Source organism: Drosophila rhopaloa, unplaced genomic scaffold, assembly GCF_018152115.1.
Source record: "Drosophila rhopaloa isolate 14029-0021.01 unplaced genomic scaffold, ASM1815211v1 contig_178, whole genome shotgun sequence".
NCBI classification, from domain to species: domain Eukaryota; kingdom Metazoa; phylum Arthropoda; class Insecta; order Diptera; family Drosophilidae; genus Drosophila; species Drosophila rhopaloa.
The window spans coordinates 5623194-5629704 of record NW_025335059.1 but is presented as its reverse complement, the minus strand read 5'-3'; the positions used below and the strand labels follow the sequence as shown (position 1 = coordinate 5629704).

General features: G+C 44.3%; 1 protein-coding gene across 17 annotated transcripts in view; it reads left to right on the top strand.

The window, feature by feature from the left end:
- Nucleotides 1-1333: 1333 nt before the first annotated feature.
- Nucleotides 1334-6511, top strand: part of LOC108045607 (glutamate-gated chloride channel) — a 37567-nt gene continuing 32389 nt past the window's right edge. For 16 of the 17 annotated variants that reach the window (XM_044459056.1, XM_044459059.1, XM_044459052.1 and 13 more), the window contains exon 1: nt 1334-1892. The gene's annotated coding sequence lies outside the window, so the exon portion shown is untranslated. The remainder of the gene's footprint in view (nt 1893-6511) is intronic. The other variant, XM_044459045.1, reaches the window with a different exon arrangement.

Sequence of the window (6511 nt, the reverse complement as noted above, 5' to 3'; positions counted from 1 at the left end):
AATCTATTCTTACTATATTTGTTGAAATTGTAAGTATAAAATGCTAAGGAAAAAGTTCATAAATAATAATAGTATTGTTATTATGTATAAATATCTTTTTATTATGATATATTATAAAAATGTTCTTTTGAATAAAAGTCTGATAATATTGTTAAATACGAATAAATCTAAAAGTTTTAAGCTAACATATGTCTTTTTCCAAATTACTTTTTGACGAATTATTAAAATCAGTAAATTTGGTCTGTGCTTAAAGTTTTTGTGTAAATTAAGAATTCATAATCAGATGTTTGTTAATTTCGGGCTTTTCTTTCAGCAGTGCAGAGAGCTTAAGCGAAAGTAGCATCAAGAAATTTGGTATTCATTATTTAATTCGCTGAGCGACATTTGTCAAATCTATGGGAATTACTATTTCCGGCGGAAGTTCGTCGCTCTCCGCTTTCTTCGCCGGCTACCTGAGCTGCGTTTACGGAATTACGACAGAGTCCTTGCTGGCGCTGTTGTCCTGTTCCGCGGCTGCTGCTGGCGCCTAACAATATGCAATAATAACAATTTACATATTCATGAGACGCCCGACCCGCAAACAGCAGCAACAACACAAGAGCGAGCAGGGGGCGGTGGGCGGTGGACGGAGGTGAAAGTGGAGCGGCGGCAGTTTGCATAAAGAGCAGCAGAGGCCGCTTAAAAAAATCAACAAGAGCCCTCCCCCGCTCTTCTCCCCTCGCCATCGCTCTTGTAAACCCGATTGGACAGCAGCCCTTTTGTTAAGCCGGGGCGTAACTGTAGCTGGCCAAATATTTATATTTATTTCAACCTTCCATCTTCCACCCTCCCTGCTCATATATTTATTTTTCATATTTTTATGATATTTATTTTTGGGGCTGGTATTTTGTTTGCCCCGGCAGCGCAAATTTTTGCGCTTCGAATACTTTAGCGAGTTGGATTTTGAATGTTGATTTGCTGCGGGGAGGGGGGTTTTGGGGGAAATGGGACTTCAGTGGTGGGTGGAAAAGGTTAAGCTACAAGTATTATTTTTAGTTGGGCGACCACGATTGAGGCTGTGGCCCGCTCTTAGCATTCGCATTAGCATCCGCATCCGCTCTTTGGGAATCTCGGCAAGAACCTACCACAAAAATAAATCAAAACAAAGGCCGTCGAGATGTAAGAGCCGAAGAGATGAACAGCATCCACATGAGATTTGGAGAGTCGGCGCTCTGTTTTCTCTCGCGCAGCGACGCCTTTGAGAACAGCGGACTGAGAATCGAGAACTGAGAACAGAGAACTTTGGAACTTGGGAACTTGGGAACTGCGGAGTCCGTCAGTCAGGTGCAGACAGTTGACGTGTTCGGTTGACAAAAGCGGAAACGTGCACTAGTCAATTTAGCCAAATACAAGAAAAAAAAAACATCTGACACACACAGAGCGCTTGAGAGAGCAGGATAGATAGCAGCGGGCGAGCGAGAGAGAGAAGGTAGCCAGCCATAAAAAAAAACGGGAAAAAAACAGCAGCGATGCCAGCAGCAACTTGATAAATGATATGAATAATGTGAAAATAATTGCTACAACAACTAATACCACTACTGGCAAATAGAGCAAGACAAACAACAGCAGCAACAACAACAAGCGCCTGTGTGTCCGTGTCCCCGTGTGTGTGCGTGTGTGAGAGAGAGAGCGCGCGAGTGTGTGTGTGAGTGTTTTGTATCTGTGCCAGTGTGAGTGCGTGTCACATATCAGCAGCAGCAGCAGAAGAAGAAGCAGCCGCAGCAGCAGAAGAAGAAGAAGCAGCAGCAGAAGTTCAGTGGAAAAGCACGCAGCCAAGCAGGAAAATTTGTAAACGAAGTCGGCAGAGCGGCGGCAGCGGAAAAGCAGCGCAGCAGCAGCGACGCAGGCAGAAGGTAGGGCTAGGACATTTTCCTTTTTCCACAGCGGCAGCATAACTCACCACACCCTGATCCTGCAGGAGGCAGCATCAGCAGCTGCGCACAGATTTTCCCAGAGACAAAGAGACAGGGAAAGTGAGAGAGATTTTCCTCCCGAGATAAACGTGCAGAGAGAGAGAGAGAGAGCAGAGAGAGAGAACGGAGAGAGCCAGATTTGCGCTGCTTTTCACGTGGAGTCTGTGCTATGCACAGAAATTCCCATCCATCCATCCATCCAACACAGGACCCCTTATCCTTCGACAACCCCTCCCTCCCCGCCACAGACTCACAGTAAAAAGTAGTAGGAAAAAACATACACAAAAAAGTTATGAAAGTTCGGTCCAATTGTCTTTGGTGATTTTTCATAGCCCGCTTTTGTGGGACGCGCTACTTGGCCCGGGGCATAGAAAACAGCTCAAGTAATTGCTCTAAATTGACACAATGTGTAAACAAAGCTGCGGAAAATTCAATTTCCACACCAGCCTGACCTTGCTCTGGATTGGTAAAATTCCATTTGGGATTCCTCGGCAATTACGGACAAACTGGTAATGCAACGCGTTTGATAAACTGTAGCACAGACACTAACATACACACTTGCAGGCCGAAGGATGCCAATAAAAATGTAGGATACTGTGTCACACACACACAGATTGAGTGTGAGTGTGAGTGTGCCTTAGTGTGTGTGGCTGTGTTTGTACGTGTAAATGACCGGAAACTGTGCTCAAGTGCTGCCTGGCAAGCGATGAGGCTACTTTGGCCAGAAGCCGTCTCCTTTCTTTCTTTCGGGGACTCCCTCTCGTGCTCCTTGCGACGGAGAAGCACTTCAATTGTCAAATTGCTCTTGCTTATTGTTGCAATAGTTCTGCTGATGGACAGGTTTTCCCGTTTTCCCTGCTCGCCATGCTCCTTTCACTTGTTTTTAAAGCGATCCCCGCAAACATAGTCGCTTTTTATGGGCGTCGTCCTGTCGTCTTTTCCAGCTCTTCTTGCTCAAGCAAAGCCGGGCAAAACGAAACAATCAACGCGGAAGCAGATTCCTCGTTGTTCTTCACTCCTGTCGTTGTTTTCTTTCTTTTTTTTGTGTTGTGCTGTGCTGGGTTGTTTGTTGTTCTGAGCCGTTGTGTTGTTTTTCTATGCCGGGCTGTGTACAAATCAGCGTGGCCTAGTGCGCTGCTTGAGGTTGGTGCTTTTGTGCCGTGAAATGCGAGTTTTATGGCGGAGTGCCTGGGCTTCATCGGGTTGACATTTAAGTTGTTTCTTTCCCGTCATTCAAGCGGTCCCGGAGTGTGTATGTGTGTCTGGTTTGGCTTGGCTTGGCTCGGCTTGGGAAAGTTCAAAAGTCAACCAAGTTCTGGGAATTCCTGTTCCCCTGCGAACTTTTACCACTCAATGTGCATGGGGCGTATGAGCAATGCGAGGCGCAAGGCGCAAGGCGCATACGCCCCGTGCACGTCCTTCTGTCAAGCTGAAAGCCACAACTATCGCCAATCAATTGAATTAAACTCGGGCCAAATTGCAGTGCACGTGGCAGGCGGCAGTGGAAAATTGAAAATTGCATTTTCCCCCCGGCCCAAGTAAATTGAAAGCTGTCAGCGCGTCTGATTCACCGCCGACTCAACAAAAAGGCAAACCGAAGTCAGAATTTCATAAACAGGACAACTGAAAATATTGAGATACACACACACACACTGATACACAGACACTTGACGTTGGGCTAGACAAAGGCAAAAAGGCAATTATAGAAATACAGACGAGAGCGGCAACAAATAATAAAAGCAAGTTGCCATAGACAATCACAACAACCACGGGGGAAAATGGAAAGATTTGAGGGGACGATGGCAACGATGTTGACGACAAGTAGCTGCAAAAGTTCTGCGACGTTTTGCGCATATTAAACAAAGTTGACGACAGCGACGCCGCCAGAGACGCCGGCAGTGGGCAGCAAACCGAGAACTTCAGACCGAGTTCTCCGGACTATGGACTCCGGACTCCCGTCTCCGGACTCCCGACTCCGGACTGAGAATTGCGAATTGCGAACTGTGAGCTGAGAACTCAGGCAGCGGCAGCCGCAGTCGCCGTCTCATTATTTATTTGATTGCCCGCACAGCCAACGCTCGAATTACCCCTGGGAAAAACCGGGGTTGGAGCAAGAACCATTGAGAAAACAGAGCCACAGCCAGAGCAAAAAAACATAATAGTCAGAAGCATAAACGTAATTAATAAGGCAAATTAATGCAAACAATAATACAAATTCATTTTCGTGCACAAATGAAACTAAATTACAACAACGTGAGCCTGGTATTCTGGGTATGTTCTTGGGGCAAATTAAACATGGTAAAGATTTTGCTTTAATTGGACCTTTTTGTGGTACAGCTATTTAGTTGAGCGAGAGAAAATAATTTAAATGGAGTGCTGGAGGGTTTTCAATTTAATCGCTTGTTCACATTTGTTATCTCGAGCTTAAATGCACAAAAATATCCCTATTATGATGAAGATTATAATCTGCATTGCATTTGTCTTATTATTTAAATGAAAATATGATTGTCGAGCTTTTACATGGACATGGACAATTTAATTTTAATCTTTTGTTGCTTTTGTTCTTTTTTTGAATAGAGTTGAATATCAACAGCTTTAGGGCATCACCATTTCATCAATATTTTGAATGAGTTCTTTTATGCATGAAACTTCCAAGAAATCCTTTCCAAAACAAAAATACATGCCTAGCATTTGAAAACTCCTTAAAAATAGAATAATTTTCTTCAGATGGTGTTTCGGTCATCTTCTGCCCTGTTTATAAATATTTAATTTTGCAAAGCACTTGTTGGCAGCTTGGCACTTTGTCAATTCATTCGACTAAATCTTTTATTAATTAATTAGATTCTGGTCTTGGTATTCCTGCTTTACTCTCCGCAACATCGACGGGAAAGTTATTATACCCTTCGCAACCTGCAAGAACAACAATAAATGGCAACTAATAAGCACAGGTCACAAATACCCACACCCTTAAACACACACACACACACATAGACCATCGACAACTAAACAGTTCGTCGAGCAGAAAAACGAGGAAATCTACTTAATCACGTTTAATTAAGGTGAGTTTATAAGTAGCCCTCTGAGCGGGTGTGTGAATCTGGATGTGGGTGTATATCTGCGGGTCGGCTGGCATACAAACTACATATACATTTTTTTGCGAATGCTTTTATTGCCATTTTGCGGAGGAGCCGACGTCGAATGATACAAAAGAGCTTGCCAGGTAATCACAACTGGCCTCAGCCCCACATAAATGCAAATTAGGGTTAGATGTTCACGAGTGTGTATATGGCATTGGGTGTGGTTGTGTAGTAAGTGTGCGGCTCAGGGGATTATGATAATAATTATGCAAGTAGCATGAATGGATTTATTGGCTGCACACTCATCAGGAGTCAACTGTTGGCTCATTTTGCATGGCCACTTCCGTTTTCGACTGGCTCACCAGCATCCCGTTGAGTGGAGCGATTCCGCTTTTCATTGGTGCACTTCAGCTGGAGCTCCTTCACAGCCTCATTCTCAATGCGATGGATGTCGTCTAGACCAATCTCTGGGAAGATCTTGATTTTACGCTGATCCTTATTCGGCTGCCACATAATTAGGACAATTGAAAGTGCAGAAAAAAAACCAAGGGGAAAGCACTAAAATCTGGCTTGCTTAATGCTCGAGTTGTTCTTTAGTTTGCCTTCGCTTTGATTTATGCCAGGCCAAGTTGTTGTCACTGTCACACACAGACCTGCCTGCTATCTGTGCCGTATGTCACACATTTGGTTAATTGAAAAAGCATCAAGGCCCTCATCATTAGCAAAAGCTTCGTGACTTATGTCGCTGCTCGTCCGACCTCTGCTCCTGCTCCTGATTCTGCTCCTGTCGCCCAACCCCGCATCCTTTGCCAACCAGGACCTCCTTCCCATCCTTCCTTTATGTAATCGATGCATGTCGAACAGCAGCAACAAAGCCAACAACAAGTGAATGGCGTGTGTGACACGAGCTGAAAAACAAAACGAACGAGCAGAAAGGAGAGCACACAGGACCTAAAATAGTGACTAGATGGGGAGGGGGGAGGGGATCGAGGATATTGAGGGGAACCAGGCGAAATAGGGGGGAAAAATGGAACAAACAAAAACCTATCAAGTTGTATGCTCGTTGATTTCAATTTGTGAATTGTTGTTCTTTGGCGAATGCATTTGCATTTGCATATTGCACATACGCCATGTTGGTTGCTTGCAAACCATTCTTGTATGTTTTTCTAATTAAGCCCCAGCCAACAAATAAAAAATAATTAAAAGTCCACGATAAAAACCAACAGATAAGGGTGGAATTTGCTCTATAAATCGCGCTGTTTGCCTTTTTTCGGACTCTCTGTTTGCTTTTTTCCTTTTTTTCTCCCTGACTAGGATATAGCCTTGCTTTTTGCCAGGCGCTTGGCTAAAAAGTACATAAATTTCAAATAAGTCACGTTTCCGGCATAGTGTCCCAGCACGCACACAAAGACACAGTCCTCGCACACACACAAACACACACACAAACACACACACAAGAACACACACATACGCCTGCATGGC